The sequence below is a fragment of the Lepidochelys kempii genome, chromosome 1 (assembly GCF_965140265.1).
Source record: "Lepidochelys kempii isolate rLepKem1 chromosome 1, rLepKem1.hap2, whole genome shotgun sequence".
NCBI lineage: Eukaryota > Metazoa > Chordata > Testudines > Cheloniidae > Lepidochelys > Lepidochelys kempii.
Genome location: NC_133256.1, coordinates 114,162,883 through 114,175,202, shown reverse-complemented (window position 1 = coordinate 114,175,202; position 12,320 = coordinate 114,162,883). Strand labels below are relative to the sequence as shown.

At 40.6% G+C, this 12,320-nt stretch overlaps 1 protein-coding gene across 4 annotated transcripts in view; it reads right to left on the bottom strand.

The window, feature by feature from the left end:
• The window catches only part of FHL2 (four and a half LIM domains 2), a 69,790-nt gene that overhangs the window by 34,117 nt on the left and 23,353 nt on the right, over nt 1-12,320 (bottom strand). The window contains exon 1 of one of the 4 annotated variants that reach the window (XM_073351212.1): nt 3,723-4,022. The exons of 2 other annotated variants lie outside the window; for them this stretch is intronic. The gene's annotated coding sequence lies outside the window, so the exon portion shown is untranslated. Of the gene's footprint in view, nt 1-3,722; nt 4,023-12,320 lie in introns of those variants that run through there. One more of the 4 variants, XM_073351247.1, reaches the window with a different exon arrangement.

Here is a 12,320-nt window from a genome sequence, read left to right as displayed (position 1 = left end):
CTGTCAGACCATGGTCTTTGAACCCAGCCTCCTACGACATAGGCTAGAAGTCTAATGACATATCAGCTGGATGTCCAGGTCCCAGTTGAGTCTCTGTGTGGGTTTTTTATCTCAATGTAAGTTATTTTAAAAAGTTACAATCCATTTTAACACCTCAAGTAATTCTGTGTCTACTTTTAAAATTATAAGACTTTGAAAATAATGGATCATCTATTCTGCTGAACAAAAATGTTTAAGAATTAAACACATAATGAAGAAGACTTTGGGATGAGATGAAAAACTATACTAAAAAAGAGGGAGAAAGAGTGACTTGTTCCATTCATGGTGATGCAGCATTAACTCCCATAAGCCCTGAAATGCAGAAGTTTACATTCTTATTGCAGTGTTAAACTCACTCAAGTTGCTTGTATTATTATTAGTGTGTACGTTACTACTCAGCAGCCTAATTATTATAATAAACTATTCTATAGAGAGGGGCACGTGCAAATTAACAATGAAATAAGAACCATCATTTTTTAGCTTTGTGACAGGCAGGGGTACTTGAATATTCAGCTTTGAAGGAAACCTGCAGTGTTTCCTGATCAAACCTTTTTCTATATACTTACTCACATACATAGCTAAATACTTTTGATATTCTGATTTCTCTGTGGCTGTTGGTATACCTCTGATTTATTCCCTGGAGGCTGCCAATATCCTACTATCTTCTACCCTCATTTGGGGTAAAATTGCATCACAAATAACTCAGTATATGTAAATGCAACATAATTTTAATTGTGCAATTTTAAATCAGGCAAAAAATGTAAATAAGGTCCCCAGTCCTTCGGGCTGACTGAGCTGCCATCTTTCTATCCTCCACCCATACGCTAAAGCTACCCGGGACCAGCTTATTCCCCAGCACAAGGTGAAACAGCCTCATGCCTACTTTAACCTACATGAGTTTGTAACCAGCCTCTGGGTGTTGGAGGAATGGCACTGAGCAGACCTTATGCCTGCTGGGGATTCCCAGAATGGGGGAACCCCCAGCTGCTATTAAGGCAGCTTTATGGCTCATTTGCAGGGAAGAAAAAGCAAGGACCTCTTCTTAAATGGTCCCAGTTGAACTTCAAAGCCTACCACCTTCCATCTGGTGTAGGTATTTACATCAGTGTGAGCTGGAGATAACATGCTGTCCTTCGAATATGACTGTGTTTCACACCCAGCTTACACAGGAGTAAATGACTACACAAGGTTCAGCTTATTTAATGGAGAATTGAGCCAAATGGACTTACTTATGTGGTTATGGGTTTTGGAACTGGATCTTAATTTTTTTCTGAAATTAAAGCTTGACTTTACAGACTGCAACAAAATTTGTCATGAGATCTTATAATTGCAAGAGCTGTAACTTTTGTCATAATCCTGATTTTCTCCAGCTCCTGATGTTCAAACCTAGTGGATTTTTTTGGGACAGTGTCATGCAAGTTTCTATGAGACATTTAAAATCTTCATCATGTAAACTGTTACAGCTCCAGTCCCTGTGCTTGAGTGCCTGACTCTGTGGGTGGGGAAAACGTCCATGTTGATTTCACAACCAGGCTTCATTGAGCTCGCTTAAAAATCATAACACCCTAGTTAGGAAGCCGGAAAGCCAGAGGGTACAGGCCCTGTCTATGTCCAGTATCCTTGATAGCATCCTAGCTGAAAACTCTCCGTACCTGCCCCCAAAATGCAGATTTGGCACCTCCAAGTGTTGGCATCCAAAGCAGCCACCCTGATTGCCTGACCCTGTCTTCAGGACAGGAACTGTGTTTTGGAGCATCTATGTACATTCTCCTAGAGTATAAGTAGCAAGCAGTGATAATCGACAAAAAAAATCATAGCAGAGGTGGAACTGAGCTTGTATATAGTGGCATGAACACTGCTAATTGTCTGGTGACCACATCATGTTCTGCAGAATGTAAGTCTTCATTTAAACAGAAAATCTAGCCCTATGATTGCTAAAATATGCAAGCCCATAGTGACCATGGAAGATTTGAATGTTCAGCAACAGCTGAACCATCTGAGCTGCCCTATTCATCTCAATGAAGTGTTAATTCTCAACCTAATGATAACAGTGTAAATACTAACATTGTTAGCTGTTTCACTGTTAATAACTTTAGTATAAAACATCCAGATGTTGTGGGATTATGGTGAAGTATTCCCACTTTTTTCTCCACTATGACACCTGCTCAACAGCAATCCCCCCGCCCTCCAATCATTTATAATTTTATTAGTATCCAGCTAATTGTTTTTCAAACTTGGTCAAGGCTATACAGAACTCTAAAATGAGCTCTACCTACAAGCCAACTTTCAAAGCCCACCCTTTTTCAGTTATCTGCCCGGGATGGGGAAACGGGTAATAATTTTTATACAGTGAAAAAAGTGAGGCGGGGGGAAGGGGGTGCTGGCCGGGGTTTCAAATCCAAATGGCTGAATCAATTTTTCTCAAACTTTCAGGAGCCAAAAAGTCATAATTTGGCTAAGGAAAAATAAATCAAAGATGTTAGCCCTAAAGGAGAGAGCTTCTGAAATGTAGAAACAAATGAAAATAAGGGATCATAATAGAAATTTAACTGCAAACTTAATTACAAAATTCCCTACCAATTGCCTGCAATAAGCTATTTGATGGTCCTTATTCTTCGTTTGATATGCCTAAGCCAACTCCAGTTGAAGTCAACAGAAACTGCATATGCATATCCAAGGGAAGATTTTGTCACATTATCATTACTTAATCCAAATTTGCTAGTTATAACGCTTATTATTTGTAATCAATCCTCTTAATCAACATACCTCTAGTTGTTGTTGAACAACAAAATGACATTTCTTGTGTATATTTCTATTATTGGTTTCCCTCTTTGGAATTGTAACTGGGTCTCAGTATGAACCTTGTTATGTACATGGAAATAGGATGCTGTCTTGTGAACAATATATCAAAACCCAAATATTACCTTGGGGAGAGGGCGAGGGTTTAGAATAATAATTAAAGCAGAAAAATGAAAGTTAACATTATTTATTGAAATGATCTTTCCTCTCTTATGTGTACAGAAAAATCCATGATAATCCACCTACATGATTGTGGTTTCATACACATTTTATACATATATATGGCAAAAGGAAAAAATTCAGAGCTATTTATTGCTTTTCATTCCAATCAAATCTCTCCAAATAAAAAAGTACACCCTTTTCCTGTGTACATTTTGTCCCTGGTGTGGGATAGCAAATAGGCAAAGCTACCTTTGTTGTATGTCCATCAGCTATTGCTACAGTGCAAAAATAATCAGCTCTTTTGTTGGGCTAGGAAGTATTAATGGAGGTGTTTTTTCAACAAAAAACCAAAACAAAACTGAGCTCCTACTTTTACGACCTCTCCTGTGGATCAGATAAACATACAATAGCCTATAGAATAGTAAAAATAGTAACACAATAAAATGGCTCAATGCCTCATCACCTTGCTTAAGATATCACTTACAGATGGACATAGAGAAGGATCTGCTTTTATGAAAAACCCTTCTTCCTAGCCTCTTCACAGCCCTACCTGTGTTTTTTAGGGGGGATTAACTATCTCCCCTTGCTCCTATCCTTATCCAATACAGAACACTTTTTAAGATTAAACATCTCTCAGTCTGCACCCTTTGTTATTTAAATCAATAACTCCTAAGGTATAGTCAATGGTGGGGGCGGGAGGGGGGGAAGGGATATCTACTTACAGAGCAGAAGCGGGCAGTCAATGTTTCTCCCTGGACCAGGCAGGACAGGGAGTCACATCCATTAACAAATATGTAAGGAGAGCACCTGGTCCTACTTGTAGAATACAGCTGCACAGCTAACCAGGGATTTCTACAGCCTGTGAAGGACAGCTCTTCTGATTTCTGCTCTGCAGCCAGTATTGTGTGGAAGCAGGCTGCTGCCTTCACAGTCTAGTGAAACCCCTCTGTATCATTTTACCATATAAGGAGACAAAAGCATCAGAAACACTCCTTCTTTTAGGATCTGTGCAGCTGGCATTCAACACTTTTTCTTCCAAGGATGTAGATTTTTTTTCTCCCCCTTCCTAACCATACTGTCTTTGTTGGCCCTCTTCCGAAAATGGCTCCCCTGCCCCCCCTCCACACACATTTGCTTTTTTAACCCCATGATGTTTGTTAGAAATGGAGCTTTGTTAAAGCCCAGTGAGCTCAGCTTGCAGAAAGAAAGGCTGAGAGCAATTCAAGCACAAACCCTTCGCTGATTTTTCTCCTCACCTGGCTGGGAGAATGAAGAATTTGGTTAGAAGTACTATAAGAATCTGCTTGCACTGGCTCTTCTGCCAGCAGTTTCACGCTTCTCTAAACAATGGATTGATTTACATTGTTTCTCTTTCTAGGTACTTGATGGATAAGGTCTCTGGTGTTCTGAGGAGCATGTGTGTATAATGGGTGCACCCGTCCATGAAGTCATAGCCCTTCCTGTTTTTTTTACCCCCTTAGTCGGGGGGTGGGGGGGTTAGGGGAAGGGAGGAAAGGTGGAGCAACTGACATTCAAAATCTCCCTTGTGTAGTTGGAAGCCAAAGAAGCAGGTTGCACACCTAGGGGACCATACAGAGAACCCTTCCAACGGCCATGTGTTAAATAAAGGGGGGACCATTAATCCCAACATAACCAGGAAATAATTTCTCTACTTCAAGCCTAGTTTCATATTTCAACCCTTCTAACAGAAACATATTAACTTAAAAATAGTGGGGGTCCTCAGAAACCTCCCAGGGAGAGACAAATTTGGATCCAAAGCTCATTAGCGGTGTTTGTTCTCTACCCTTGTGTGCAGTTCAAGTCGCTAATATTTCAGTAACGATGGACACGCTCCAAGAAGGGTAAGTTGTTCAACTTAAAGAAAAATTGCCAGGATGAATATAAACCCCGTAAACTTCCCGCTAGGAGCTACTGCTGGTGGCGCTGCAGCCCTTCCCTATGGGTGGCACATAGGTTAGTGGAAAAACAAATGAAGTGCTTTGTTTTGAATAGCATTGGTGTGTATGTGTGTTAGCAAGATTTCTCCCATGTGCGGTAAGGGATTCACAATTTTGTTGCTGCAGGTGCATCCCCCTCATGAACTTGTACAGTACTCTGCTCCATGCTTGGGATGAAATGCATCCGTAACAGCTCGCTCTCTCTCTCTCTCTCTTTTTTTTTTTTAAACAAAATCTACAACAAGCATGAGCCTGCAGTCCTCATGCGGGCAAAACACCCACTGCATAAAATGAGTGAGCCTTACACTTCTCTTAGGAATAAAACCTACTTCTTAAATGTTGTTTGATTCATAGAAATGCTAAAAGGGTTGTCTAGCCATATGCTCTTGGGACCTTTAAAACACAGGCAATGTGGCCTAGGGTATAGAGCACTGGACTGGGACTCAGAAGATTCCTAGCTCTGCCACTGACCAGTTGGATGACCTTGGGCAAGTCACTTTGCTTCTCTGTACCTTAGTTTCCCAATCTCTAAAATGGGGATAATGATATTGGCTTCCTTTGCAAATTACCTTGAGAGCTATGGATGAAAAGAGCTGAAGAAGAGCTAAGAATTACTTATTATCCTAAATTCAGCAGTTTAAGATAACCCACCACAAATCCTCTTTGAACAATCTCTGACCCCTAGAGTTACAATTCCCAACCCAGCTCCCATTTTCAAATGCCTGGGTAAAAAGATGAGCCTAGCCATGAGCCCTGAAGGTGATCAGATTTGGGCTGTATGAGATGTTATTTCTGGGTCTCTCTTGAAATAGGTTGTCAAGGTTCCTTCCCCACTCTGAACTCTAGGGTACAGATGTGGGGACGTGCATGAAAAAAACCCCTAAGCTTATTTTTACCAGCTGAGGTTAAAACTTCCCCAAGGTACAAACTATTTTACCTTTTGTCCCTGGACTTTATTGCTGCCACCACCAAGCGTCTAACAAATATAACAGGGAAAGAGCCCCTTGGAAACGTCTTTCCCCCCAAAATCCCCCCAAGCCCTACACCCCCTTTCCTGGGGAAGGCTTGATAAAAATCCTCACCAGTTTGCATAGGTGAACACAGACCCAAACCCTTGGATCTTAAGAACAATGAAAAATCAATCAGGTTCTTAAAAGAAGAATTTTAATTAAAGAAAAAATAAAAGAATCACCTCTGTAAAATCAGGATGGTAAATACCTTACAGGGTAATTAGATTCAAAACACAGAGAATCCCTCTAGGCTAAACCTTAAGTTACAAAAAGACACAAAAACAGAAATATCCATTCCATTCAGCACAACTTATTTTATCAGCCATTTAAACAAAACAGAATCTAACGCATATCTAACTAGATTGCTTACTGACTTTTTACAGGAGTTCTGACCTGCATTCCTGCTCTGGTCCCAGTAAAAAAAAAAACACCGACAGAGAGAACCCTTTGTTTCCCCACCACTCCAGCTTTGAAAGTATCTTGTCTCCTCATTGGTCATTTTGGTCAAGTGCCAGCGAGGTTGTCTTAGCTTCTTAACCCTTTACAGGTGAAAGGGTTTTTCCTCTGGCCAGGAGGGATTTAAAGGTGTTTACCCTTCCCTTTATATTTATGACATAGGTTTAGGTAGCATTTTCCTTGCTTTCCTCTTTTTCCACTAGTTTTATTTCCCTACATCACCCTCATCCACTCACAGTAGCCACAGTGCCAGCAATCTTTCAATGGTATTTCTGACTTGCTGCAAATTAATGTAATGTTTAAAATTCTAAGCTATAATGTATACTGGCTGTAGCTGAGCTATTGGAATGAAATATTTGGGGGTGGAGGGCCACATGCTGCCCTTTAGATGATAAAAGAGCTTTGGCCAAGTATTTAATCAGTTTTCCAAGTGAGAAGGGCAGAAGAACTTCTATTCGATTAGGCTCTGGTTGACTTTTTGGAGGCTTTGTGCTTGCCGTGGGACACTGGCAATGAATGGTCACATCACTGCTTTGTTTTATTGGTAATTATTTTTTAATGGGACAGCAGAATCACACACCCATTCTCTTCTACCACACCAAACCCATTGAACCCCACACCCCCGACATTCCTAATTCTCATTCCTTTGCCAGGGGAAATGTGTCGTGATTTTGATTTCCACAAAGCTAGTCTGAGTTGTACTCATATTATTTTCTTGTTATGTGTCTTTATTGTGATTTTCTTTTTTAACGCAACAAAGTAAATGACAAAACCACAGAATGATGCTATTGGCATGTGGGATGTTGCAGTTCACGTCAAGAATATTCCTGGGGCCATTTTGCAACTTAAACTAGATATTCTTGTAGTTTTAAATTTAAAAAATGATTTAGCAAGACAGGGAAATCGAGGTCCAGGCCTGCTCCCTCTAAAGTCAATGGAGTTTTGCCCTTGGACTTCAATGGAAGGAGGATTGGACTCATCACCAGTATTCTCACAGATGATTTGCTTTAATAACCTAGTAAAAGGGTGGGGGGAGAAAGCCCAGTGCAGAATTTCTTATTAGGCCATGGCCTGAACTGAGTAATTATAATCAGAATTTGCTTAAAATCTAATAGTTGTGTCAAATACTGAGAGGTGAGCCCCTACAACTCCTTTGGCCCAGAATGATTGATTAAGTGCATGCTGGGAACTGACTGTTTAATGAGAAACATATCGCTTACAGAAGAGTACAACTTTACTTTACTTACACTTGACTATACTGTACTGTTTGCTTGGTGTGGATTTTTTAAACACTTCTTTTCCTATTGCTTCTGTATCACAAGAGTGTCCTGACCAGAGGTGTCTGCCTGACTTTCAGCGTAGCCTTAGTCTGCAGTGAGAACAGTCTGCTCTAGTCTCATATAAACTTGGGAATGGTCCACCTCACCCACACATAGGATAAATGTAGCTGCTCAGGCTTTGTCTTCTACAAGTTAGCATCTTTCTAGAGAAACGTATTTAAAAAATTTTCTTGCAAGAAAGGCACAATGTCCCTGATTCAGCAAAGCACCTAAACATGTGCTTAAATTTAAGCATGTGTTTGGCCAAATCAGGGCCTACCCCAGTTTCCCTGGCCAGTGTAGATAAGTCCTATATTAATTATAAAATGGTTTGCAGAATTTGCAGGGAACTGGGCTATAACCGAATTTCTGTAGGGCATTGGATAAACGCATGGTGAGGGGGCTAGGCCAGGATCTGAAATCTGTCTATCAAGATTCTCCTTATGGGCAGGGCTTAAACATCCAGATAATTTTCAAAATGCAAACTCTTCATTTTTTGAAATCAATATTTGCATGATTTATGCAATGCAAAGCAGTAGTGCTTCAAAGACATGGTCATTCTGATGTAACAGCAATGAGCAGTCCTTAAAAAGGGAGGCAAGAGGTCCACATACAATTTTATTTATTTATTTGGACTAATAATACATATGCAAATTAAGCAGCTTTCCTACTGGCAGAGTAAATAATAACGAAAAAATAACTAATTAATAAAATAATTACCAATAAAGAACTTAAATATTCACTTTCCTCCCCAAACATTTTGACCTCCAGGCCTCTCCCCTTTTCCCCATAAATCTGACATCAGAGATGAACCTTGCAGCATGTCCTGAAGTTTAAAAGACACCAGCTATTTTGTACTTGTGGGGAGGATGATTTCCAGTATCAAGAAGCCCTCATAGAGAAAAGCTCTGCAAGAAGCTCCCTTGCCTTTAAATCAGAGGGGCTCAGGCTAAATACTTCCGGTGATCACAACTGCAGCAGTATATTATGAGGAACAGGCAATTTCTCACATAGGCCTTTAAGGGAAACTTACATTTGCATATCAGATTAATACGACAGACACCTTTGCTGCTGATGGTGCTTTTGGTGCTTAAATAGCTATCTGCGGATGCAGTCGCCCAACTGGCAGAGTCCATTGCGCAAATATAGACATTAAATCGCAAATGCATTTTTCTGCACAGGTCTGCTGAAAATCTTCTAAAAATGTTAGAAGTAACTGGCATACAATAAGGATTAATTAAGGTGCAGAACTGGAGCAGCTGAGTGGAGGAGATTTAAGGTATTCGGTCTGACTTAGCTGTAGGAAGAATTCCTCAGGTGCACTGGGTGAACATGATGAACAGCACCCCTTCTTGAGAGCTGCAATATGTGCTCCTTACCATGTCTGCCTTTAGGCATCAAGAGGTACACAAGGGCCAGAGTCCTGGCCATTTCCTTAGCCTCACTGGCCACACTCCTGATGAAGCATGAAGTGCCACAGGGGGCACTAGCCTGTCTCCTGATGCACTCAGGGAGTACTACAGGCAGTATTCTGACTGGTTCATTCCTGGTTGTGTTGTGAGGGGTTGGGAAAGTGGTTCTTTCCCATGGGCTGGAACACTTGTGTGGGAAAAACAGAACTTAGTCCTGAAAGTATAAGTAGCATTAATTTCCATCCCATTGTTTGTGGACATTTTATATAGCATTTATGTAGCTTTAATCAAATTGTATTAGTTTGGGTTTTCTCAGTGGTATGTGTATTGTAGCAATTTCCCAGTTCTTGAAGTTGACAGGCATATTGGCAATTTTCTCCACTTTGGTCAAAAATACAAACAGAACAAAGGTTGAGAAAAGGGGGCGGGTGGTGGGTAATTATATGCCATTCTCCTTTCCCCCTGCTAGAGCCATGAAATTGCTTTAATTCAAAGGCCTGTGAAAATAAAAACGCAACGCTGCAAAGTTTGAAAACTGCTCAGTTTCTGGCTGATTCCATGAACTGCTGCTGTATTCTGGAAAGTTTTGTGCTATCAAATTTTAATAAAAATTCAGCAAATCCCAGGATCCATTTAAGAAAATTGCTATTTTTGGCATTAATGCTCAGAGAGTAATATGGAATCATGCAAACCTTACATTTTAGTCAAATAAGATTAAAACTGTCGAGCAATATTTAAATATTTCTGAAATTTCATCATCATGTGGGACGTTTCAGGTGTTTAACATTCCCCAAACAGATTTGGAATACAGATTCATAGACTTTAAGGCCAGAAGGGACCATCATGATCATCTAGTTTAACCTTCTGCACATCACAGGCCACAGAACCTCACCCACCCAATTCTGTAATAGACCCCTAACTTTTGGCTGAGTTACTGAAGTCCTCAAATCTTGATATTAAAAACTTTAAGTTACAGAGAATCCAGCATTTACTCTAGTTCAAACTCGCAAGTGACTCATGGCCCATGCTGCAGAGGAAGGTGAAAAACTCCTCGGGTCTCAGCCAATCTGGCATGGGGGGGGGGAAATTCCTCTCTGACCCCAAATATGCCCATCAGTTAGAGTTTGAGCATATAGATGAGACCCACCAGCCAAACACCTGGGAAAAAATTCTCGGTAGTAACTCAGAGGCCTCCCCATCTAGTGTCCCCTCACCAGACATTGGAGATATCTGCTACTAGCAGTCATAGATGGGCCATATGCCACTATAAGCAACTTCACCAGACCATCCCCTCCATAAACTTAATGAAGCTCAGTTTTGAAACTGTCATAAATATAAAGGGAAGGGTAAACCCCTTTAAAATCCCTCCTGGCCAGAGGAAAAATCTTCTCACCTGTAAAGGGTTAAGAAGTTAGGATAACCTCGCTGGCACCTGACCAAAATGACCAATGAGGAGACAAGATACTTTCAAAAGCTGGGGGGAGGGAAAAACAAAGAGTCTGTCTGTGTGATGCTTTTGCCGGGGACAGAACAGGAATGTAGTCTTAGAATTTAGTAAGTAATCTAGCTAGATATGCGTTAGATTATGATTTCTTTAAATGGCTGAGAAATTAAGCTGTGCTGAATAGAATGGATATTCCTGTCTGTGTGTCTTTTTGTAGCTTAAGGTTTTGCCTAGAGGGATTCTCGATGTTTTGAATCTAATTACCCTGTAAGGTATTTACCATCCTGATTTTAAAGAGGTGATTCTTTTTTACTTTTTACTTCTATTAAAATCCTTCTTTTCAGAAACTGAATGCTTTTTCATTATTCTTAAGATCCAAGGGTTTGGGTCTGTGGTCGCCTATGCAAATTGTTGAGGATTTTTACCAAACCTTCCCCAGGAAGTGGGGTGCAAGGGTTGGGAGGATTTTGGGGGGAAAGACATTTCCAAACAACGCTTTCCTAATAAATAAACCCAGATAAACGTTTGGTGGTGGCAGTGGAAGTCCAAGGGCAAAGGGTAAAATAGTTTGACCTTGGGGAAGTTTTAACCTAAGCTGGTAAAAGTAAGCTTAGGAGGTTTTCGTGCACGTCTCCACATCTGTACCCTACAGTTCAGAGTGGGGAAGGAACCTTGACAGAAGCCCATTAGGATTTTGCCCCCACTGCTCCCCCTTGGGAGGCTGTTCCAGAACTTCACTCCTCTGACGGTTAGAAACCTTCACCCAATTTCAAGCCTAAACTTGTTGATGGCCAGTTTCTATCCATTTGTTCTTGTGCCAGCATTGGCACTTAACTTAAATAACTCCTCTCCCTCCCTCGTATTTATCCCTCTGATGTATTTATAGAAAGCAATCATATCTTCCCTCAGCCTATGCTTGGTTAGGCTTAAATAAGCCAAGCTCCTTAAGTCTCCTTTTGTAAAGTAGGTTCTTCATTTCTCTGATCATCCTAGTAGCGCCTCTCTGCATCTGTTCCAGTTTGAATTAATCTTTCTTAAGCATGACACCAGAATTGTACACAGTATTACACCAGTTTTCAAGGTCATCCAAATCTTCTTGTATGATATTATGGTCCTCCTCGATATTGGCAATACCTCCCAACTTTGTGTCATCTAATTTTATTTATAAGGTCATCACTTTTTGTACCAGAATCATGGATGAAAATCTTAAATAAGATTGGTCCCAAGACCGATCCCTGAGGAATGCCTCACTGATGGGCTTACAATTTCACGTGCCAGTTCCTTTAATATTCTTGGATGGTGATGATCCGGGGCCCCTGATTTGATCCCATTAAGTTATTTGATTTCCACCTTGGATGTTGTAATTTCTGTTTCCATATCCTCTATTCCATTGGCCGCCCTGTCACTGTCCTCAAGCTCCTCATTACACTGTTTAAAAACTGAGTCAAAGTATTTGTTTAGGTGTTGGGCCATGTCTAGATTATTTTTAAGTTCCACCCCATCCTCTGTGTTTAGCAGGCACACTTCTTCTTTCTTTGTTTTCATCTTATTTGTATGGCTATGGAACCTTTTACTATCAGTTTTAATTTCTTTTGCAAGGTCCAACTCTGCTTGATTTTTGGCAGTTCTCACTTCCTGACCTCCAAGAGAGAGGTCGGTAAGGAAAGCTATCCCATCTTTCATTCTTTGTAGGCTTTCTGCTTTCTCTTAATAACCTGTTT